Here is a 22,936-nt window from a genome sequence, read left to right as displayed (position 1 = left end):
ATACCCTGCCTGGCCCAGATGACCCAAATATTATCAAGCAGTTTCTGGATAACTGCCAAATCTAGAGGAGATAAATTGTTCTCTGTGAGCCTGAGACAGCATCCCATGAGTTATTACTAATTTTGTTTGAACCTCTTCCCTCATCCTCAGATACAACATAAATAAAACCTTCAAGGAGGCCAACTGAGACATCAGTGGCTGCTTTTGCTGAAGGTGACAGAACATCTGCATGGTCTTATAATATGCTCTCCTGGTACAAGTGTAACAGTCACATTGGTAGGTATAGGCTGGATGTTAGGAAGAAGTTCTTCACAGAGAGAGTGATTTCCCATTGGAATGGGCTGCCCAGGGAGGTGGTGGAGGCACCGTCCCTGGGGGTCTTCAAGAAAAGCCTGGATGAGGCACTTAGTGCCATGGTCTGGTTGATTGGATAGGGCTGGGTGCTAGGTTGGACTGGATGAGCTTGGAGGTCTCTTCCAAGCTGGTTGATTCTATGATTAAAGTGCCACACTCAGCTTCTGGAAAACATGGAGAAGCCTTTTCTTTCCCTGGCAGCCGAGTGAAAATGCCAAGTGCCACAGAATTAGAGAGCAAGTTGGTTTCTTTTTGGAAAGAGAGAGATTTCTGGGGCTTTTTACACTGAATGCCTGCTCTGCTGTTTTAAGTAGCATGGATGTTTGCCAAAAAAACTTAGAGGCAATGGAGAGGAAAAATAAGGTAACCTAAAACCCCATGGAAGTGATCCACTGCTTGGCTTAAACTGGTAACATGAGTCCTCGCTTCGATTTGCTGTGGGTGATGAGACCTCTGTAACAGGATAGGAATTGCCCCACGGGATCACATTAGCAATTTGGGCATAACAGGATTTAAACAGAAGAGCTGTGGGGAAATCTGAATCCTCAGAACAAAGCTGCTGCGGGGAAGTGTCTCTCGCCATGGTGCAGTAGAGCTCACCACTGACTGCCTTCTGCCTTTGTGTGCCTTTCTCACTTACTCCTCGTGTTTCTTGAGCTCTTCTTCCATTCAGTGCATAGTCACACCCTTGTGTGATCATTGGTGAGTGTTGCAATTCACATTTTGTGTCAATTAAGTTAATTGATTCTGTTATTAAGTCTAGAAGCTGCCTCCAAGGCAGCATAGATACCAGCTCTTCCTCGTCTCACAGATGGTTGTTTGAAGCCTTTTATTCTAGCTTTATCTTTTTTCCTGATTGTTGACTCTTTGATTCTTCCTACAGTAGCTCTAAATGGTCCAGTTCTGGGCCCCTCAATTCAAGAGAGATGTTGAGATGCTGGAATGTGTCCAGAGAAGGGTGATGAAGCTGATGAAAGGCCTGGAACACAAACCCTATGAAGAGAGGCTGAGGGAGCTGGGGTTGTGCAGCCTGCAGAAGAGGAGGCTCAGGGCAGAGCTCATTGCTCTCTACAACTACCTGAAGGGAGGCTGTAGCCAGGTGTGGTTGGTCTCTTCTGCCAGGCAACCAGCAATAGAACAAGGGCATACAGTCTCAAGTTGTGCCAGGGTAGGTCTAGGCTGGATGTTAGGAGGAAGTTCCTGGCAGAGAGAGTCATTGGCATTGGAATGGGCTGCCCAGGGAGGTGGTGGAGTCACCGTCCCTGGAGGTGTTGAAGCAAAGCCTGGCTGAGGCACTTAGTGCCATGGTCTAGTTGACTTGATCACCCAGTCCAACCTTCATCCCAGCATCCTTCATCACTAGACCATAGCCTCAAGCACCACATCCACTCTCCTTCTAAACACCTCCAGGGACGGTGTCTCCACCACCTCCCTGGGCAGCCCATTCCAATGCCAATCACTCTCTCTGCCAACAACTTCCTCCTAACATCCAGTCTATACTTCCCCTGGCACAACTTGAGACTGTGTCCCCTTGTTCAATAAAGAACTTCCTCCCAACATCCAACCTAAACCTCCGCTGGCTCAACTTGAGGCCATTTCCTCTTGTCCTATCATTAATAATTCAGGAGAAGAGACCAGCTCCAGCTTCACTACAGCCTCTTTTTAGGTAGAGAGCAATAAGGTCCCCTCTCATCCTTCTCCAGACTAAACACCCCCAGCTCCCTCAGCCGCTCCTCACAGGTCATGTTTGCCTGACCTCTTCTCAGCCTCGTCGCCCTTCTCTGCAGCTGCTCTAGTGCAGAGTGTGCATAATGTGCATAGAAAAAATACTTCAGAAAGAAATCCAAAGCCATAAGCCATAAACTGTATAAGGACAAAGTCACCTTATATAATACCGTTGTTGGTTATTGTCTTGGGTTAGGGTGGATCCCTGCCCCAGTAGAATAAACTCACCACAACACAGATTTCTTTGGCAAGTCAGGGAAAGATGAAATTGTATTTCTCATAGTTTAACAGTATAGAGAGAAATAAACTACTAGAGAGAAAAAAAAATAACCTAAATGAAGAAGGGGAAGGGGTCAAGAGGTGGCAAAGCAGCAGCGGGGGAAGATAGCAGGCAGGTGCAGCTCAAGCAGCAGAAGCCAGCAAGGGGAAAGAACAAGCTGTGCTTCTAGGCATAAAGCTCTTGATGCTCCAAGGGAATGATCTTGACTTATCCATTGTTGCCATTCTGTGGCCTATCCCTGGAATGTTCACCTCTCCCTTATGTCTGAGCTAGAAAATCAGCTCAAACAGCCACAATTATGAGCTGAGGGGATTGGAGGTTTGGGTTTTGTTTTTTTTTTTCATTGAAAAGCCTTTGAATGAGACATAAACTTTAGTATGTTGCAGTCATTTTTGTGTTCTAAAGCACCTTTCACTTGTGGCCTCTCAAATGCTGCAGAAAAAGAATTCTAGATGCAACTCCCAAAAAGAAAAGAATCATTCTTAAAGTGATATGTGAAAGGAGAAATAAATCCTTTTCCTCCAGCAGAGTTCTTGAGAGCTAGATTTCCCCTCTAACACAATGATCCTGATTGTGGCACAAATTGCTCAGCTATCTTCAGCAAGCAGAGAAGAGTTCTCCCTTGCAGCACTTAGAACAATTCCAGGTCATGTTTTTGGCCAGGCCACCACTAATCTCCAGCTTCTGGAAATCTTTGCAAATTCTATCAACTTCATGCTAAGGAATGGTCTATGGGAAGTAGTTGTGAGCACATCCCTACAAGCTTTGTGCCTTTGACAAGCACTCTTCCTACAGTGCAAACAAACCTGATGCATTTAGGTGCCAGGGCTAATTTGTTGGGCTTTTGTGAGGGGCTTTGCTTTTGTATGGCACATTCTATGTCTGTTTTCCTGAAATGAAGAACTCTTTCTACTCTAAACTGCAACCCCAAATCTGTTTGTGGTGTTACATCTGCATTTCGTTTGCAGGTTCAGAGAACCACTGTGGTTGGAAAAGACCTTTGAGATCGTCAGGTCCAAGCATTAGCTAACTTTCTGATGGAATTCTGGGAGACCCTGGCCTGGAGAAATCAGCACCTGTGTCACTGAGCCCTAACACTGAAGTTTCAGCAGGGATAGCACTGAAAGCTTTTGAAATGGCTCCTTTGATTCCCCTTTTCCACCCATGGAGCCCATCAGATATCAGAAGGTAAGGCACAGAAATGGCTTCAGCATATGATACAGGTGGAGATTAAAGGTGGATGATGATTTATGTTTAAAAGAAACATCTATATTTTATCTGTTTTATCACAGAATGTTGGAACTTGAAAAGCACCTCTGGAGATCATCCAGTCCAGCTGCCTTGCTAAACTAGAGTCACCTAGAGCAGGTTGCCCAGGATTGCAACATCCAGGTAGTTTTGGAATCTCTTCAGAGAAGGAGACTCTACAACCTCTCTGGGCAGCTTGCCCATCTGCTATCCCATCTGAGCTATCCCATCTGTCCTGGAATAATATAGCTGGAGCCTTCCACTTCCTGAAAAGCTGTTTGACATCACATGCTGTCAAATCAGAGTCTGTGGTCAGCCTTTGCAAGACATCGTGGGTCTTAGTCTGTCCTGGTACGCAGGTCCTCACAACATCTTTGGGTTGGGGCACTGCCCCAGGAAGCAGAGCTGCAGCCTTTGGATCTTCATCTACTGGTATCATGGACTACAGTCATGCACTTCTAGTTCCTCAGGGTGTGGAGACTCTTTAAGGCTAACAACCTGCCCAAGGCGTGAGGAGAACTGAAAATAAGAGAGAACCAATGAAACCAGATGGCTATTTTTTGTGTGGTTAGGGAAGAGGTGGAAGGTGCTTGTTCTGCCTGTGGAGCTGCTCAGAGGTATACCTACAGATCTTCTGACTCAGAACTGTTGAATCCAAACATCTGTGACACTTTCAGAGAGCTATTTATTCATAAGATAAACCAAAGTAGTTAAACTATCCAAACCAGTGGCAATCCACAGCAATGCTTTGTGCTCTGGACTCGTACTGAGTGGTGCTGCCGCCTTTCAGCTGGGCAGGGCTGGACCTCATTCTGTGAGCTGGGACCATGACCCTGCTGTTCTCACTTCTGGCTTCTTGAAAGTGCAGCCAGCCTGCCAGTGATGTGTGATGCCACAGTCCTGCAGATAGCACCCTCACTGCTGAGCAGCAGAGAAGTCAACCCAGCTGTATGTGTTTGGAGAAGATCTTTAAGGCTCATGAGGCTCTCAGCTGCTCCTTTTTCTCCCTTATGCTTAATGCTTCTCCTCGCCAGTCCCAACAGCTCCATGCTGTGAAGTGCTTCAGCAATGCTTTGTTAGCACTTGGCCAGGCAATGCCATGCCACTTTCTCCTTTGCACGTGTAAGGCCTTGCATACCCTCACACCCTGACCAGCTGTGCCTTGCTCCAGCACTTTGAAGAGGAGACCAAGCAGAAGTACCCCTGGCTGCAGAGAAGAGAAGGTATGTAGTTCACCTCCAACTTTCCTGGGTCCTCACTGCTCAGACAGGGCCAAGAGAGTAGTGCAGGCTATGAGTCTGAAGCTGATATCTTTGGTAATGGTGAGTGCTGGGGACACCTGGGTAAGAACACTGTTGGTGCTATCGGTACAAACAAGATACTTTTGGAGTAGAAATATGTTGTGCATCACTGCTTGAGCAAGTGACCACTGCCAGCAGTGAAGGAAAGAGTAACTGACTGTGGCCAGTGCTGCCAAATGTCTGTACAGACTTGAACTCAGTTCCTTTAGTGAAGCTGTGCTAGCTTGCATGCTTCAGGTGTCTACAACTACCTGAAGAGTGGCTGCAGAAACACTGCTGGACAGAAACAGCCACATCAGGAATGAACCTGTGGCTATGTGGATCTTTGTAGCATTTAGTTAGAGGTGGCCCCCAGAAGCCTGAAACGTTACAGAGGAAATCACTACCTCTTACAGTTCAGGATGAAGTAAAAAGTCACATTGGCAAGGGAAGAAAATGTTCTGATGAAGCAAATGTTAAAGCACAGAAATATTTCACCTGGCAGCTTGTAGAATGTCACTGAGTGCCTGACTAGGCAACTGAGTTCATAACACAAGCTGAAAGGATGCCTGCTCTGATAGCCAACTCAATGGAAATAGCAGAGGCTGGATGGGGTTGCAGGTCCTCAGAGAGTCTGTAGGTGCACTTATTCCTCACCCTTTCATTCTAGAAAGAAAAAGGGGAATACAGCATCAAGAAACTGAGTGAGGGATTACAGGGATGGCAAACAAAGCCTTGAGGCAGCAGATAAACCTCCAAGCAAGTACTGAGCAGCTGCACACAGACTTTATACAGAGCCAGATTTAGAGTGAAGAAGGGAAGGGAACTAGCCCATGTTTTTAGTGGAAGTTTGTTGAACTGCAAAGAACATTTGAGGATAATGCAGAACAGATGGTAACTGAAGGGAAAGGGAGGCAGGAGGCAATTTGCAGTATATAAACTCTTCTGTGAAATACCAGAGCAAAGGAAAGCGCTAAGGGATTAATGATAACTAGTGAAGGATACAGAAAGCAGAGAAGCTGTGTTCTGCTTGGGGATCTGAGGACCTGCAGCAATTGGATGTGTTCTGGGCAAGGGATAGGGGAAGGAGACATGCATTGACTGTAATGTGTATGAGAAAAGGGACAAAATGTACATAGGGACAGAGTTTTTGGCACCTCGTTACAAGAAGGATGTGGATGTGCTGGAGCGAGTGCAGAGGAGGGCAATGAAGCTGGTGAAGGGCCTGGAAAATAAATCTTATGAAGATCAACTGAGGGTTTTGGGGGTGGTTAAGTTGGAAGAAGAGGAGGCTGAGGGGAGACCTCATCACTGTCTACAGCTACCTGGAAGGATATTGTGGAAGGGCTGCTGCTGGTCTCTTCTTGGAGGTAATTAGTGATAGAACAAGAGGGAATGACCTCAAGCTGTGACTGGGTAGGTTTAGACTGAACATTAGGAAACTTTTTTCCCCAGCAAGAGTGGTCTGGCATTGGAATGGGCTGTGCAGGGAGGTTGTTGAGTCACTAACCCTGGAAGTGCTTAAAAGTCATTTGGATGTGATGCTTGAGGATATGGTTTAAGGGTGAACCTTGTAGAGTAGGGATATTGCTTGGATCCAGGGAGTCTTTTCCAACCTGAGTGTTTCTGTGACATTAACACAAGTGCAAGGTCAATGCACAGTCAAGCAGTAAAGCCACAACATAGGAAGTGTCTGGAGGAGTACTTTGGAGTCCTGTAACTGAATCTCAGCAAAAGGAAGGTTAAAATTCAGAACTATATAGGAATGTACCTAGAAATTAAGGAACAGGAAGCAAAATCTTACTTCTACTCCTTTTGTATAGCCAATTCTAAAGTGAGCAAGGAATAAAATGACAATGTTATAGTCACTGGCAGAGTAAATATGCAAAAGGCAGGCAGCTGCATGGTGCAATGATATCCCTCTGAAACATCTCTAGTCCCCCATCATCTGCTGCTCAGTACTGTGAGGTTTTGGCTTGTTGAGCTCACACACGATGGCATGAGGCCATGCCACCAGTGATGCACTTGCAGTGTTTGATCGTGCTTGCCTCATGATGGGATCACCAGACCTGAATGTCCACTCACCTTATCTCTAGATCCAGCCTCCTGAGAGAAGGGGGGGAAAAGTCTCAACCCACACTCTCTCAATTCCCAGGGAGATGTTCTTAGCTCACAGTTATAAGGTGTGCTTAGGTGGGGAGCTTGGCTATTAGGGCCTCCCCAGTTGTTGGAATATGAATGTATTAATATAGAAATAATCATTTTTACTGTATCAGGGAGGGCAGATATAACTCATTTGTCAAGGCACTCAGTTAGGAGTGAGCATTAACAAATGAATATTTGAATATCAAACAAATCTAGAAGTCTCCCTGGGGTGGCCTAACTTAAGGCTTAAGATCTAATAAGAGGAAGTGTATGTAGGAGTTTTGAGATGATGAGAGCACCACTGCAATGCCCAATGGCTGAAGACTGCAAAGGAAGCCTAAGTACCACTAAAAGAGAGTGACAGTGTCCAGCCATCAGCATTTCTTTCCCCCAGATCCATGACTGAGCAGTAGCTATGCATTATATGTAATGCATTGGGGGGCAGTTTTGTATAGTATCCACAGAAACCAGCCTGTGGAGCCAATAGACAAAGTAGCAGACAAGGGAACATCTTAATGTGTATCTTGTCCAGGCTGAAACAGCAGCCTAAGGCCAGGGATCATACCTCTGACTCTTCTCTTGAAGCCCTAATGCTGGTTTTATAGGGCCATAGAATAAGGAGGACAAGGAAATCACTTCTAAATTCGAGTCCAGGGGGTAGGGTAGTTGATTAAGCTGTGGCAGCCTGTCTCACCTTCCTTTCTGCAAGACAGCATTTCAGTAGCCAAGAGAGCAATGACTACTCTGAAAAAGGATGTAGATAAGCCATAAAATCCTTTGGAAAAGAGGCCAGTTTTATTTAACTGAAAAATCAAAATCTGGGAGGCAGTTTGCTGGCAAAGTAAAGCACTATGAAATTAATTAGAATCAATTTAAAAGCAGTGAGAATCGTCAAGCTGGAGTCAAACTAGAAACACAGAAATGAGAAAAGAAGCATTTCATAAAATGAATTCCTTATGTCTGTAGCTAAGAATATTTTTCCTTCATCTGTTGCATTCTTTCCAGCAGTTATTTAAGCAGAATGTAGAGGGGAACAACTAAGTCCCAGTGTAGGTTACTACTATGCAACTCATCCATTTTAATAGGTCTTCAATGCATCTACTTGCTAATAATGAAGTAATTTCATGTTAATTGGGGTAGTGCAAGCACATTAAAGGTCCTGGAGACCTCCAAGCAATGAAGCCTTGAGCATGACACAATTAACATTACTGGGGTTAAACTTGCCCTGTATTTTCTTCTAAAATATAGAACTAACTTGCCCCTCTTAAAATGTTAAATATCATTACTACATCAGTTTGAATAACAGTAGTCAGAAAAGAATCAAAAAGCAATCTTTTTGAACAGCTCTGCTTCTCAGTATTGACTTGGAAGCCTTTCTGCTGGCTCAACCATGCTTTGGATGGATGTTTGTGGAGCTTTTCTACTGTTTGGTGTCTTAAAGTCTTAGAATTGTTGTGGTTGGAAAAGACCTCTAAGATCATAGAATCAACCAGGTTGGGAGAGACCTCCAAGATCATTCAATCCAACCTAGCACCCAGCCCTATCTAATCAACTAGACCATGGCACTAAATGCCTCATCCAGTCTCCTATTAAACACCTCCAGGGATGGTGACTCCACCACCTCCCTGAGCAGCCCATTCCAATGGCCAAGGAGATTGTTTCTTTGCTCTCTCTTCAGTGGCCCTGTAGGCTGCTTTTACTGCACAGAACCTTCACCCATCTCATATTCTCTCTGCTGCTTTCCTTCCCTTCATCTGGACCCAGTCACTGCTGGTTTAGATTTGGTTGCTTCGCTGGGCTGCTGACAATTATAACTCAAAAACCAATGTTGTGATGGACATATCTAAATGCTGAAGCACTGGTGTGGCCCCACTGTTCCAGATTCCCTACTCTTCAGGCTCACTCTCTGCCATGCTGAGTGAGCTTCCCACGTGGAAAGCTTTCTTTAAAAGGTTTTTACCACTACCACATGGGTCTGGCCAGCCCTCTTCCCTTCCTGCCCAAAGTGGATGTCACACCAGCTACAGGGGTACTGGGATCTGGGAAGCTTCTCGTCTCAGTACCAACCCATGGACATAAGCTTTGGTTATTAATTTAACTTTAGTACTGCCATTTCTTTAGTGTGTATAGAGAAGTATTCTCTGAGAAGAGAAAGCTCTCATTATTGCTGCTTTGAGGTGAGATATAGCAGAATGGAGAATTGCAGTGACTTGCCCATAATCAGTAGCCCAGGAATGATGGAGCAAAGGTTTATGAAGTTATGAGCCTGTGAAGAAGGTGGATTGCACACCTCATGTGTGACTTCATGCTGACTCGTGCAAGGCAGGACCAGATGGCAAATGGAAAACTGGTGAGGTTCTTCATACAGTCCTCTGGAAAGGTTTGGGGCATCGAAGTGGATGAGAGAATTAGGATTGCTTATTCTGGAAAAAAGGAGGCTGAAAGGAGACCTTGCTCTCTACAACTCCCTAAAAGGAATCACAGAATCAGCCATCTTGGAAGAGACCTCCAAGCTCATCCAGTCCAACCTAGCACCCAGCTCTATTCAGTCAACTAGACCATGGCTCTAAGTGCCTCATCCAGTCTCCTATCAAACACCTCCAGGGACAGTGACTCCACCACCTCCCTGGGCAGCCCATTCCAATGGCAAAGGAGATTGTTTTGAGCTGGGTGTGTTGGTTTCCTCTCCTTAGTCATGAGAGGAAGTGGCCTCAAGTTGCACCAGGGCAGGTTTAGATTGGATATTGGGATTTTTTTTTATATTAAAAGATTGGTCAGACAGTGCTGTCCAGGCTGCCCAGGGAGCTGGTGGAGTCAGCATCCCTGGAGGTGTTCAAAAAACATGTAGATGTGATGTTTCAGGACATGTTTTAGTGGCAATGGTGGTGTTGAGTTGATGCTTGGACTTTACAGTCTTAGAGGTGTTTAGCAACAGAAATGAATCTGTGATTCTAACAAGGTGGCTTGGTTGGTGTAAAACATAGACCTGACTAAACCACACCTTAGACAAAAATATAGCAGGGGAAGTCTGTTCTGGATCCTGAACTTCAGGTTGCTGAAGGCTATAACAATACATTAGAAATGCAACACTGCCATTTGTTTGTTCTTAGCCATCTACTATTAGCCAGGCTGAGAATAAGATGGCAAACCTTTCCTCTGACCCAGAACATATCCTGTAGAGTCACTACATACCCAGAAAATCTGCACTAAAGCTGTGGGTAAGAGCTTAGCTGTCCAGCCATGAGTCCAATCATGCTTGACTAACCTGATAGCATTCTATGATGGCATAACTGAATGGGTAGATTCAGAGAGACCTTGACCTTAGCAAGGCTTTTGACACTGTCTCCCATGGCATCCTAGTGAGCAAGCTCGGGAAGTGTGGGATGGAAAAGCAGACAGTGAAGTGGATTAGGAACTGGATACAAGACAGAGTTCAAAGAGTGGTGATCAATGGTGCCAGGTTCAGCTGGAGAGCTGTGACCAGTGGAATCCCCCAGGGATTAGTGCTGGGTCTGGTGCTGTCAGCATCTTCATCAATGACATTGATGAGGGCACAGACAGACAGAGTCTGCTCAGCGAGTTTGCTGAGGACACCAAGCTGGGAGGCTTGGCTGAGACAGCTGCAGGCTGTGCAGCCATCCAATGGGACCTGGACAGACTGAGAGCTGGGAACAGAGGAACCAGATGAGGTTCAACAGGGACAAGTGCAGAGTCCTGCACCTGGGGAGGGATAATAAACTGCACCAGTACAGGCTGGGAGGTGATCTGGAGAGCAGCCCTGTGGAGAGGGACCTGGGAGTGCTGGTGGATAACAAATTAACCATGGCACAGCAATGTGCCCTTGTGGCCAAGAAGGCCAAAGGGATCCTGGGATGTATTAGGAGGAATGTGTCCAGCAGATCAAGGGAGGTTCTCCTCCCCCTCTACTCCGTCCTGGTGAGACCTCATCTTGAATACTGTGTTCAGTTTTGGGCTCTTCAGTCTAAGAGGGACAGGGATCTGCTGGAGAGGGTCCAGCAGAGGGCTATGAGGATGCTTAGGGGATTGGATGACTGCCTGATGAGGAGAGGCTGAGGGACCTGGGGCTTTTTAGTCTGGGGAAGAGAAGACTTAGAGGGGATTTAATAAATGTTTATAAGCATCTGAGGGCTGGTCAAGAAAGGGGTGGGGGGATAGGCTCTGCTCACTTGCTCCCTGGGATAGGACAAGCAGCAATGGGTGTAAGCTGCAACACAGGAGGTTCTGCCTCAACACAAGGGGGAACTTCTTTACTGTAAGGGTCCCAGAGCACTGGAACAGGCTGCCCAGAGAGGTTGTGGAGTCTCCTTCTCTGGAGACTTTCAAGGCCTGTCTGGATGTGTTCCTCTGTGAGCTGTGTTAGATAGGATTGTCCTTCTCTGGCAGTGGGGTTGGACTCGATGATCTCTTTGGGTCCCTTCCAACCCCTGGCATCCTGTGGTCCAGTTCTCAGTGGTGATGACTGCCCAGTTCTGTGGGCTGTTGTCTTCTCTTTTGTGCACGTTACTGAAGTGAAGGATGTAAGGTGAATAAATATTCCTGACCTCAATGGCAGAAGGTAAAATAAAACTTTAAGAAAAGCCATTCCAGCAAATAATGTTAACACAGGGAAGTGAATGAAGGTTGGTCTGCAGTGTTGTGTGGTTTGCTTCCTGCTCTACTCGAGGTTTCTTCTACACCCTAGGCACATGGCTCATCAGTTTGTGTGTTTCACTGGTGAGTGTGAATGCCCCTTTCCCTTGTCATAAAGCAGAACAGCATGACACACATCTGAAAAGTGAGGTTCCCAGAGTCCTAAAGGAAGAAAAGAGACCTTCAAACCCCAAGGACAAAGTTATTAAAATAAAAATATTCAAATTGTTAAGCATGAATAAAAGAGGAGACAGGAACTGGGCCTCTAGAAGTGTTGGAGAAAAAGAAAGGCAATTTCAGAAGCAGTCTCTGTCTAGGTACTATTTCTCTGTGGCATAAACCCAAGATAATTGTTGAAAAGCATCTTTCACTCTTTCCAGTACATTAAGATAAAGTGCAACAACTTATACTTCTTATTGGTATTTTTTCCCCTTTCATTTTAAGAGCATCCAAGCACCAAGAAGGTACTTTAAAATGACGTGCATTGACTTGTATATTGGTGCTAAGATTTTTGCTCCACGGCCTGCAAGCAAAAAAAACCATGGAACTGGAGGGTTTCCATAGCAACTGCATTTTAATAAGGTGAAATTTCCAGTTTGATAGAGCTGAACAACTAATAATGTCAGCCTCCAATGTTGCAGAATCTCAGATGTCAGGAAGGGTCAGCATAAAACAGAGGACTAAAATTGATTCTCTGCAAACCTTCATCTTTATTGCTGCTATGATTTTGGGAAAAGCCAATAAGAGAGCTGATTAAAATAGTAATCTTCTTTTCACAGTGTCCTCATATCATAAAGCATCAGCATTCAAAATACATCAATTTAAAGCTGATTCATACCTAGTGCTCTTACTGCAGGCTCGCTTTCCACCTGTGAGATTTTCCCTGTACAGTGCTCCAGGGAAGAGTCCTGGGAAGCATTCTCAGGTAGTGGGTGCCAGTAGGCACACATTGGCCCTCACAGACTTAACCAGGTTGGAAAAGGCCTTCAACATCATTGAGTCCAACCTGTCACTTAATACCTTCTAATTAACTAAACCATGGCCAACTTATTCATTAACTAAACCACAGCCAAGTGCCTCATCCAGGCTTTTCTTCACCACCTCCAGGAGGGTGACTCCACCATCTCCCTGGACAGCTCATTCCAACTACCTGAAGGGAGGCTGTAGCCAGGTGGGGTTGGTCTCTTCTGCCAGGCAGCCAGCAACAGAAGAAGGGGACACAGACTGAAGCTGTGCTGGGAGACGTCTAGGCCAGATGTTAGGAGGAAGTTGTTGCCAGAGAGAGTGATTGGCATTGGAATGGGCTGCCCAGGGAGGTGGTGGAGTTGCCATCCCTGGAGGTGTTCAAGAAAAGCCTGGCTGAGGCATTTAGTGCTATGGTCTAGTTGACTGGCTAGGGCTGGGTGCTAGGTTGGACTGGATGATCTTGGAGGTCTCTTCCAACCTGGTTGATTCTATGATTTTAAGTGTACAGTTCTGGAGCCCTCAACACAAGAGGGACATGGAGCTGTTGGAGCGAGTCCAGAGGAGGGCCACAAAGATGCTCAGAGGGCTGCAGCAGCTCTGCTATGACAGGCTACAAGAGTTGGGGCTCTTCAGTCTGGAGAAGAGAGGGATTCAAGAGGACTTTATAGTGGCCTTCTAGAATCTGAAAGGACTCTAAAGGAAGCCTGGGGAGGGGCTACCAACAAGGTATTGTAATGACAGGACGAGGGATAATGGGTTTAAACTGGCAGAGGGGAGATCTAGACTATGTGTTAGGAGGAAGTTCTTTCCAGTGAGGGTGGTGAGACACTGGCACAGGTTGCCCAGGGAGCCTGTGGCTGCTCCCTTCCTGTTTAAAGGCAGGTTGGATGAGGCAATGAGCAACCTGCTCTAGTGGGAGGTGTCCCTGCCTATAGCAGGGGGTTGGAGCTGGATGTTCCTTGAGGTCCCTTCCAGGCTAGACCATGCTGTGATTTCCTTATGAGCCCTATTGCATACAATTAATTTTTAAAAAATGATCTTAAGCCATGAATATGAGAAATGATGACAGCACAAACTTAGAAAAGCCTGTGAAGTATAATATTAACATAATAATAGCACAAGATCCTGAATAATTAATTGGATTTCTTTAAAATTATCCTGGTTTGCATGCAGATTTGGGTGCCATTAATTCAGCAGGGTTGCCCATAGTTTAAGCTACAGATTTGGTATCAGAGATCATAGAATGACAGAATCGGTCAGGGTTGGAAGGGACCACAAGGATCAGCCAGTTCCAACCCCCCTGCCATGCCCAGGGACACCCTACCCTAGAGCAGGCTGGCCACAGCCTCATCCAGCCTGGCCTTAAACATCTCCAGGGATGGGGCCTCAACCACCTCTCTGGGCAACCCATTCCAGCCTCTCACCACTCTCATGCTCAACAACTTCCTCCTCACGTCCAGCCTGAACCTACCCATCTCCAGCTTTGCTCCATTCCCCCCAGTCCTGTCACTCCCTGATATCCTGAAAAGTCCTTCCCCAGCTTTTTTTTATAGCCCCCTTCAGATACTGAAAGGCCACAATAAGGTCACTTGGGAGCCTCCTCTTCTCCAGACTGAGCAGCCCCAACTCTTTCAGTCTGTCCCCACAGGAGAGGTGCTCCAGCCCTCTGAGCATCCCAGTGGCCCTAAGATCCTGTTTGCTTTGAATTTCTCATGGGTGCTTGTTTCAAAGTGCTCACCTTAGTAGCATGTCTGTGTGCTGTGGTGGGGTTGGGGGTAAGAGGTGATAGGGTGCATCCAGCAGAAGCCATGGAATGTGTTTAGTAAAGCCATCTGCACATTAGCATTCATTCAACCTTGTTTTGCAGTCCTCTTGACCGAGATGCCTGTCTCTGTGTGATGGTGGTTATGAGAGGTAACAGGGTGATGGAGTCAGAAGCATGGGCAGCTGAGGGTTGTACTGTGCCAGCAAAGGAGCCACAAAGAGGCTCCAATGGACATGGGCTGCCCAGGGAGGTGGTGGAGGCACCATCCCTGGGGGTCTTCAAGAAAAGACTGGATGAGGCACTTAGTGCCATGGTCTAGTTGATTGGTTAGGGCTGGGGGATAGGTTTGACTGGCTGATCTTGGAGGTCTCTTCCAACCTGGTTGATTCTATGACAGCTGCCCTTCTGAGACAGCTGAAAGCCCCTGGCCTTATCTGAATGCATTGATAGGCTGTGGTCAAATTCTGCAGTGGTTTTGACATGCAGTTGTTAACCACTGGGAATTTCAGTGAGAGTGCCAACATTTTGGGAAGGCTGGCAAAGGGATCTGATGTGGTAACAGTTCTCTAGACTGACTCTAGAAATGATCCTTGAGAGAGTGATTTGCCATTGAAATGGGCTGGCCAGGGAGGTGTTCTGGATGTGTTCCTATGTGACCTGAGCTAAATTATGGTCCTGCTCTGCCAGGGGGGTTGGACTTGATGATCACTTTGGGTCCTTTTCAACCCCTGACTTCCTGTGATCCTGTGGTGGAGTTGCCATCCCTGAAGGTGTTCAAGAAAAGCCTGGATGAGTCACTTAGTGCCATGGTCTAGTTGATTGGACAGGGTTGGGTGATAGGTTTGACTGGATGGTCTTGGAGGTCTCTTCCAACCTGGTTGATTTTATGATTATCCTGAATCAGGTCTATGTGGGTGAAGAACATCAGCCAGGGGTCCCTGTACAGCACCCTTTAAAAGGCTGTGAAGCAGAAGCTTTGCCAGTGCCATGCAGAGGGCTAATGCAGCTCATGACAGCCATGTCTGAGCCTTGCATCCCATCCAGGTATCACTCTACATCACCCTCCCACAGGAGCAAAGGGATGGAGCAGTCTGCCTTTGTTTCCTGCTGCCCCACTGTGCTTATGCGTGGTGCTGGTGACCTTTAATGCCTTAAAATGGTAAGAAGCCCTTCTGCTTTCAAAACTGAAGGTAGGAGAGCCCTGCAGAGGGACCTGGACAGGCTGGATGGGTGGGCAGAGGCCAATGGGATGAGATTGAACAAGGCCAAGTGCAGGGTTCTGCACTTTGGCCACAACAACCCCAAGCAGCAGTACAGGCTGGGGACAGAGTGGCTGAAGAGCAGCCAGGAAGAAAGGGACCTGGGAATGCTGGTAGGTAGTAGCTGAAGATGAGGCAGCAGTGTGCCCAGGTGGCCAAGAGAGCCAATGGCATCCTGGCCTGGATCAGGAACAGTGTGGCCAGCAGGACAAGGGAGGTTATTCTATCCCTGTACTCAGCACTGGTCAGGCCATACCTTGAGTGCTGTGTCCAGTTCTGGGCTCCTCAATTCAAGAGAGATGTTGAGGTGCTGGAAGGTGTCCAGAGAAGGGCAACAAAGCTGGTGAGGGGCCTGGAGCACAAACCCTATGAGGAGAGGCTGAGGGAGCTGGGGGTGTGCAGCCTGCAGAAGAGGAGGCTCAGGACAGACTCATTGCTGTCTACAGCTACCTGAAGGGAGGCTGTAGCCAGGTGGGGTTGGTCTCTTTTGCCAGGCAGCCAGCAACAGAACAAGGGGACACAGTCTCAAGTTGTGCCAGAGGAGGTCTAGGCTGGATGTTAGGAGGAAGTTGTTGTCAGAGAGAGTGATTGGCATTGGAATGGGCTGCCCAGGGAGGTGGTGGAGTCACTGTCCCTGGAGGGAGGTGTTCAAGTAAAGCCTGGATGAGGCACTTAGTGCCATGGTGTAGTTGACTGGCTAGGGCTGGGTGCTAGGTTGGACTGGCTGAGCTTGGAGGCCTCTTCCAACCTGGTTGATTCTGTGATTCTATGATTCTGTGTGACGGATGGAAAAGCCAAGAGCAAAGGTGATGTGATTGAGAGTAGGGGCAGTAGTCTTGGAGCTGCAGGACATTGACCTTGCTGGAGAAATTGACTGAAAAAGCAATGCTGAAGAAGAGGGTGGAGGATATATCTCCTAACTAGAGACACTTAGATCCAGGTTGCACATATCCAGCATGTGACACTTCCATCATTTCTGTTTCCTTTGTGAGCCATATTAAACCTGCTAAAAGAGCTAAACAGGCTGTGCTGTACCTTGAAAAAAAATGCTTTAATACTAAAGAGAAGATTCAGTTTTAAATCACAAGACAATATGGAGGTAATTAGAAGTGTTCATATTCACTGAGCTTACTCCTAATTGTGGTATTTGCATAAAAAAATTGAGCAAGCTGCTGGAGAGAAAATCATAAGCAGTGATGCTTCACAGGATGTATTAACTTGCTAAACTTCAACCAGCAGTAGAGACACAGAGAAACTTTACTCTTCTGGAAATTAAGGAACATTAATTATTGAGTTCTCACAACATTTATTTTTGTGTTATCTCTACTCATTACCCCAAGAAATCTGCAGTAAATGTCCTATGAATTACTGAACCACAGAAGCTCAGCGTGAAGGGAGTTGGAAGGCACCTCTGGAAATCATCTAGTTCAACCTCCTTGCCAGAGCAGTCACTTAGAGCAGGCTGCACAGGCTTTGAATGCCTCCAGAGATGGAGACTCCACCACCTCTCTAGGTAGCCTGTTCCAGTGCTCTGCCATTCCCAAAAGAAATTCATCCTCATGGAACTTCCTATAGCCAAGTTTGTGCCCATTGCCTCTTGTCCTACCTCTCGACACCAGTGAAAAAAGACTGGCCTCATTCTCCTGGCATCCACCCTTTGTTTGTATGACTGATAAGATCTCCCCCTCAGTCTCATTTACTCTAGGTTAAAAAGCACCAAGTCATTCAGCTTCTCTTTTTGAAAGATATTCTGGCCCTCTAATTACCTTTGTAGTCCTTTTCTGTACCCTTTCAAACAGTTCCTGAACCAGGGAGATGAGAATGGACACAACACTCCAAATGAGACCTCAGCAGGGCAGAGTAGAGGGGGATGAGAATCTCCCTCAGCCTACTTGTCACACAGTTCTTGATGCACCCCAGGATGCTGTTGGCCTTTTTGTCCACAGGGGCACTTTTCTGGCTCACAGTCACCCCCTTGTCCCAGGTCTTTTGCCACAGACTGTCTTCCCAGCAGTCAACCCCTCACCTATACAGGTGCAGGGGGGGTATTCCTCCCTAGGTGCCTGACCTTACACTTGCTCTTCTTTAACGTGATGAGATTCTCCTCCACCCAGCTCTCCAGCCTGTCCAGGTCACTCTGGATGACAGCACAGCCTAACAGGGGGGTCAGCCACCCCCATATTTCACATAACAACAGGAAAAGGTTGTTACAAAAAGGGCCAAGGGGTCACTGTCACCCAACAGGGTATGCTGGCAAGAAAACAACAGGTCTCAATGGATTGATTTATTTTATGTCTGTTTCCAGATGAGTGAGTGTGGGTTGGCATCCATCATGGCCTGAGCTGCTAGCATCCACAGTGCCAGGGCCTGTGGGGACAGCACTGAGGTCAGAGCTAGCACCCATCCTGCGTTCTCTATTTCCAACACATTTGAGTGGCTGCAGGGTTAAAACCTGAATGAGAATTATTTAGAGAGGTCAGTTTCAAGGGTCAGCTCAACCCCAAGCTAAAATGACAACACAAGTATATCAACCTGAATGTTCCATTTCAGCCCAAGGCTTTTAAAAGCCTATTACCCTCCTGTTGTTTGCAGAGAGAATGTCTAATGGAGACATACTTTGAGGCAGCACTGACAAAAAGGGGAAGACTGGCAGCAGAAGTGGCTGGTGGAAAGTCCACTTTTTCATATTACTGATCCAAGAGTACTTGTATAAGATGCTACAGTCTGGTTTTGTTTGAAATCAACTGGAAAAGTTTAGTATAGTTCCTCTCAAACTGCACTTGAACTTACTCTGGGAGTTTGGTGTGAGTCAACCACTGAACATACTTTAAATGCACAGATTCAGCAAGAAAAAAATATTCAAGTGATGCATTTGAGCAATTAGAAGCAGGACTGTGAACAGCTTCATAACCAATGGGACATAAAATATCTAGCAGGTACTTCAATTTATGGCCCTGTTGTAAGCCAGGCTTATATTTAATGTTTATTGTGATAAATAGTGCTCAAGAGTACGAGACATCTGCACATAGGTGGAGTTTAATTTAGGAGGTTAAGAGTGGCTGAAGAATTATAATGAAAGAAATCCCTGTCTGCTGGCAAGTTTTATACACAGGCTATTGATCAGGCAGGAGGGATGATTTGGCAAACTCTGCTGCTTCTTCCTATTTGCTTGAAATCTAAAATGGATGAAGTCTCACCTGGGAAGCCTGCAAGTCATTTTGCTCTGCTCGGTTTAGTATTTAATGACTAGCATGGGTAATTTTTCTGACAACAGAATCTGGATTTAATTGAAAGGAGAACTGTCTGTAAACATAAAAGGCATCTTACTCTCAGGCATTAGTGGTAAATCACTGTGTAAATTTTCAGTGTCACCTCTTAGGCTCAGATAAGAAGTGATGTCTGTCTGTTGTGAAACAAACCCCATGCTTCCAGGTAAGGCTTTCTCCCAGTTTTCCTTGTGCAGAGAACAGAGTCAGGACTTTCTCCAAATGAAGTTCCAGTGATGCTGTCAGCACATATTTATCTTAGAGTCATAGAATCAACCAGGTTGGAAGAGGCCTCCAAGACCATCCAGTCCAACCTAGCACCCAGCCCTAGCCAGTCAACTAGACCATGACACTAAGTGCCTCATCCATGCTTTTCTTGAAGACCTCAAGGGACAGTGCCTCCACCACCTCCCTGGGCAGCCCATTCCAATGCCAATCACTCTCTCTGTGAAGAACTTCCTCCTAACATCCAGCCTAGACCTCCCCTGGCACAACTTGAGACTGTGTCCCCTTGTTCTATTGCTGGCTGCCTGGGAGAAGAGACCAACCCCACCTGGCTACAGCCTCCCTTCAGGTAGTTGTAGACAGCAATGAGGTCACCCCTGAGCCTCCTCTTCTCCAGGCTAAACAACCCCAACTCCCTCAGCCTCTCCTCATAGGGTTTGTGTTCCAGGCCCTTCACCAGCTTTGTTGCCCTTCTTCCTTGCCACTGTTGAAATCTGAGCACTCACTACATGGTGAGGCCACACTTTAAGGTGTTCAGTTTGGGGGCCCTCACTACAGGAGTTGCCCAAAAAAAGGGCAACAAAGCTGGTGAAAGGTCTGGAGAGCAGCTCTCCAGTGGCTAAGGGAACTCAAGTTGTTCAGTTTGGGGGAAATGAGGCTGAGGGGAGACCTTCTCACTCTCTACAGCTTCCTGAAAGGTGGTTGGAGAAAGATGGGGGTTGAGCTCTCTAGTTACAAGTGACAGGATGAGAAGAAATGGCCTCAGGTTGCACTAGGGGAGGCTTAGGTTGGGTATTAGAAAAAAACCTCTTCAACTTAAAGGGTTCTCCAGGCAGGTGGATGAATCCTCATCCCTGGAGGTGTTTCAAAGAGGCAGAGATGTGGTGCTGAGGTACATGGTTTCAGCATCAGCCTTGGCAGAGTTAAAGTTGGACTCAATCATCGTAAAGGTCTTTTTGAACCAAAGTGATTCTATGATGTTACCTCCTGGTGCAGGTGTCAGTTACTGAGCTTACTCCAGCCAGCAGGCACTACTCAACTTCATTCTCTGCTACTCAACTCCTCTCTGCTTCCTCTTGCCCACCTTCCTGGCAGGCTTTACATGTTTGAGCTTCTTTTACCAAGAACTTTTTCCAGCATTAAAATTCCTTTACTACAAGAGTGTTCAGATATTAAAACAGGCTACCCAGGGTGGCAGTGGAGTCACCATCCCTGGAGGGCACATGGCACTTTGGGACATGGTTTAATGGCCATGTTAGGTCAGTGGCTGGACTTGATGATCTTTGAGGTCTCTTCCAATTCTGTGTTTCTTTTCTCAAAAGGAACCCAGCTTCTGTTCTTGAAGGCTGCTGTGAACCAATCTGTTCAAAATGCACCAGTTGGACCTGTGACACTTGGGTAAATCCATCTGCAGAATGCCTTAAATTCTCCCTGCTACACCATGAGCCAGATCAAGTGTCTGCAGATCATTTTATGCCTCAGGCTACAGGCAGTGAAAGTTTCTTATAGTTTTATTGTTTCTTCATAATTGTGTCATAACTTTTAAATGCTCTTTCATGTTAACTATAGCAATAGTCCATAAACAATACTTTCAGACAGTCTCCTTCGTAATACTGCCAGAGGACAGAAAGTGCTGAGAGTCAGACATGAGGTGATGTAGTTCAGCTAAAACCACTCAATGAATTGATACTGGTTCTGTGAATGATTCAGCCTTACACCCAGTCTGATGCTACAGCATCTCTCTTATGAGAAGAGACTTGAGTTGGGGCTATTCAGTTTGGAGAGGAGGAGGCTCTGAGATTACCTTATTGTGACCTTTCAATATCTTAAGCAGGCCTACAAGAAAGCTGGGGAGGGACTTTTTAGGATGTCAGGTAGTGACAGGACTAGGGGGAAATGGAGCTAAGCTAGAAATGGGTAGATTCAGATTGGATGTTAGGAAAAAGGTTTGTCACCATAAGAGCTGTGAGACGCTGGAATGGATAGCCCAGGGAGAGGATTGAAGCTCCATCCCTGGAGGTGTTTAAGGACAGGCTGGATGAGGCTCTAGACAGCCTGATCTAGTGTGAGGTGTCCCTGCTCATGGCAGGGGGGTTGGAACTAGGTCCCTTCCAACACTGACTGATTCTATGATTCTATGAACTGCAGCTTTAGCAGGAGTTGTTCCCCAGATAAATAGTGGAATAGGTAAGCATTGAGAAATCCTTTAAGGAAAGCACTCCAACTACCAAACTGGGAAGGGTGAAAATGAGTTAACTTATTTAATGTGTTTTCTGAATTCAGTCATGACAGATTTATCCCAGGATGGTTTGGTTTGAAAGAAGACTTCTTAAAACTTAGAAGAGTGCAAAGTATGTATTTGTCCATTCTAAGGTTTTAGGAGAGCACAATGAAAGACTGAATGCAGTTTGCAGGCTCAAAGTATTACAGGTCAAAAATGTTCTCCTGAGTCACAGAATCATAGAATCATTTAGGCTGGAAAAGACCTTTAAGGTCATTGAGTCCAACCATTATCTAACTCTGCCAAGGCTGGTGTCAAACCATGTCCCTCAGCACCACATCTCTTCCTATTTGAAACACTCTCAGGAATGGAGATTCAACCACTTCCCTTGGCAGCTCGTTTCAGTGAAGGAGTTTTTCCTAACATCCAATCTACACCTCACTTGGTGTAGTTTAAATCAATTTCTTTCATTCTCTAACTAGGCAGAAGCCATCAACCCCCCTCACCCACCTCAGTCCAACCTCCTCTCAGGGATTTGTAGAGAGCAAGAAAGCCTCCCCTCCACCTCCTCTTCTCCAGACTAAACAACCCAGTTCCCTCACCCACTCCTCACCATACCTGTTCTGCAGACCCTTCAGCAGTTTTGTTTCCCCTTTCAGGACAAGCTTCAGCATATAAAGGTCTTTCTTTTAGTGAGGGCCCCAAAACTGATACCAAACTCATGGTGTGGCCTCACCAGTGCCCAGTATTGGGGCTCAGTCCCTTCCTTGGTCCTATCAATCGCACTGCTGCTGATCCAGACTAGGAGGAGCATTGGTTTCTGACATGCACAGATGGAGTATTCAGTAGCAACTGAGTGATGATCTAACAGTGCAAGGGCAGTTTAGTTGCACTCCCACATCAATAAAGCTACACTTGCAAATTGCTCTTCCAATTTCCTCACCTTCTTAGGGTGTAAATGAGGATTACACATGAAGAGACAGCCTGAAGGTCCACTAGGTGTGGTAGGGATGATGGTAGTTTTAAGGAGACATTATCTTTGTGCTGGTACATAATTAAGGTTTAATTGCCTAAAGGACACTAATTATAAATATTGATCTGTATTATCATAGCTCCAGAAGAATTCTTTGAAGCCTGAGAAATGGAAATACTTTGGGGATAAAAACATCACCAAAAAAAAATGGAGGGGGGGGAAAAAAAGCTCAGTTTACAACACAAGCTCAGCTGGTCAAATACAGTCAAAAGTAAGTTGGAATGTTTTAATATAAAAGATTTTGCCCTTAGGTAGTAATGGTAATTTTACTGTAATGTGGTAATGAATCAAATCTAGAAGGACTCATCTTCTTGCTGCATTATGTCAGTCTGTTGAGAGTCTCCCAGAGCCTGCTGTGGTTGTATTAATGGATTTTTAACAAGGTATATTATACTAGGGATGAGCAGGACAATATTTGGAAATAGTCTTGCATAAAGGTAATTTATTATGCACCATGGACTTTGTCATGAGGAATTGCATTCTGGTTAGGCAGGCAGCTGTAGCAGCAATCTGACCTGC

General features: G+C 46.1%; 1 long non-coding RNA gene across 1 annotated transcript; it reads left to right on the top strand.

Moving 5' to 3' along the window:
- The first annotated feature begins 3,655 nt into the window (after positions 1-3,655).
- LOC135181434 (uncharacterized) lies at positions 3,656-20,751 on the top strand. Its single transcript, XR_010304878.1, has 2 exons — positions 3,656-4,830; positions 20,486-20,751. It is a non-coding gene; the product is annotated as an uncharacterized LOC135181434 (long non-coding RNA).
- Positions 20,752-22,936: the final 2,185 nt, after the last annotated feature.

This window comes from Pogoniulus pusillus, chromosome 14 (assembly GCF_015220805.1).
Source record: "Pogoniulus pusillus isolate bPogPus1 chromosome 14, bPogPus1.pri, whole genome shotgun sequence".
Classification (NCBI taxonomy): domain Eukaryota; kingdom Metazoa; phylum Chordata; class Aves; order Piciformes; family Lybiidae; genus Pogoniulus; species Pogoniulus pusillus.
Note: the sequence above shows the minus strand (reverse complement) of the source record. Positions and strands in the feature narration are given on the sequence as shown.